Below are 1628 nucleotides of genomic sequence, written 5' to 3'. Positions count from 1 at the left end.
ATCCTTTTGGTCATTCCATTTTTTATTGAAACTGTCGGAGCCTTGGGCTTATTATGGGTGTAGGGATCCTTAGTTTACGCTTGTAGCTTCGCTTATAGTGTAGATAATCTTGCTTATACTTGTTATAGGATTGATACATTGTTGCATCAGACTAGGTTGGACCTTAGATGCTTTAGGTTGGGTTTTATGGGCCATGTAGTTATGATTCGCCTCTGGTAGGGCTTCTTTTGGATTGCTCTTCTCTTGTTGGTGCTTGAGACCTTTGTGGCTCATTGTAGCCATAGGTTGGCACAAGTTGTGCTTAGTTTGGGACTGGAGCGGTATGATTGGGGTAGGGCGTCGTCCTTGAGTTTGTTCCCCCTTTGATTATTTAAAAGCTCCTTATGTGAAAGGAGGTGCAAAACACCTATGTGTCTTAATATTATGTTGAGGATATTTGATGGTGAATAATTTTATCCAAGATACATTAACTCCAGAATGCTTCATAATCAATACATCAGAAGTAGCAGCACCTCGTTGACAAGTATAAAGCAAAGAAAGATCACTTCCCACAACTCCCAAATTGATATCAGAATTGTCTTTGCCACAACTGGGAAGCTCCAAGCTTTCCCATGTCCCGTCTGCTAAATCAAAAGAAGTGATGTTGCACACCTTGTATTTATTAATATAAGTCGATGAAGTCCAATAAAGCTTCCCATTGACAAATCTACCTTAATGATTTACTAGAAAGATGCCCTTAAGCTGATTATGGAGTGTTGTCCAAGAATTAGTCCTCAAACTATATATGTTTACCACAAGCATCATAATGGAACTACTAGAATGATTTACAACTTTATAATCATCACATGACTCATCATATTCGAAACCATATTTGATAGAGCCAGAGCACATCTAACTTGTGAACTTGGGTAATTCCTTTGACTTGGTAATAGTGGGGTTCCATATATATGCCTCTCTTTGGCCATGACAACACAAATCAACCCATTAACAGATCCAACAATGTGAGTTGATAAAGTGTATCTTTCAATGGGGGAATCGATGTGGAATAGCTCCTCAGTGTGCTGTTGTTTGGTAAACAAGGGAGGGAAAGAACAAAACTTGAAATTATCATTGGCGTTTCGAAATATAAGCCTGTGATAGATGCATCCTTTGTCATCAGGAGTTAACTTGATATGGTTCTTCACAAAAGAAGGGCTGGAGATTAGTTGAAGCCATTATTTAGAAGGCACATGAATTTCGACAGAGATTTGATAGGAAGCTTTAAGAGAACTCATTTATGAGTTCATCAGGAAGAAGAAAAGGGATTATGGAATCACTTGCCATAGCAGAAGGATCTCAGTTTGTGCCCTTTGATATTCTAAGTATAAAGATATTGAGAAGTATCGGTTAAAATGCTTTGGCTATATATATTTGTTCCTCTTTCATCTTAGCTGATTAATTACTCATTCTTTCTTCTTAAGCATGTCATCGTCATCATCAGAAAAAAGGTCTTATTGAAGCCTTTTAATAATATTACCATATGTTATTCATTAGAGAAATCAATGTACACAATTTTATTCATCGATCCCAATAGCTGAAATTGTCTAATAAATAGCTTTCTTAGCTCTTCCATTTTGGGTTTCCTTTAT

The 1628-nt window shown here is 37.0% G+C and overlaps 1 pseudogene; it reads right to left on the bottom strand.

Moving 5' to 3' along the window:
• Window positions 1-381: 381 nt before the first annotated feature.
• LOC125864000 (F-box/kelch-repeat protein At3g23880-like) lies at window positions 382-1323 on the bottom strand (annotated as a pseudogene).
• Window positions 1324-1628: the final 305 nt, after the last annotated feature.

The sequence above is a fragment of the Solanum stenotomum genome, chromosome 5 (assembly GCF_019186545.1).
Source record: "Solanum stenotomum isolate F172 chromosome 5, ASM1918654v1, whole genome shotgun sequence".
Classification (NCBI taxonomy): domain Eukaryota; kingdom Viridiplantae; phylum Streptophyta; class Magnoliopsida; order Solanales; family Solanaceae; genus Solanum; species Solanum stenotomum.
This window is presented reverse-complemented; position numbering and strand designations above follow the sequence as displayed.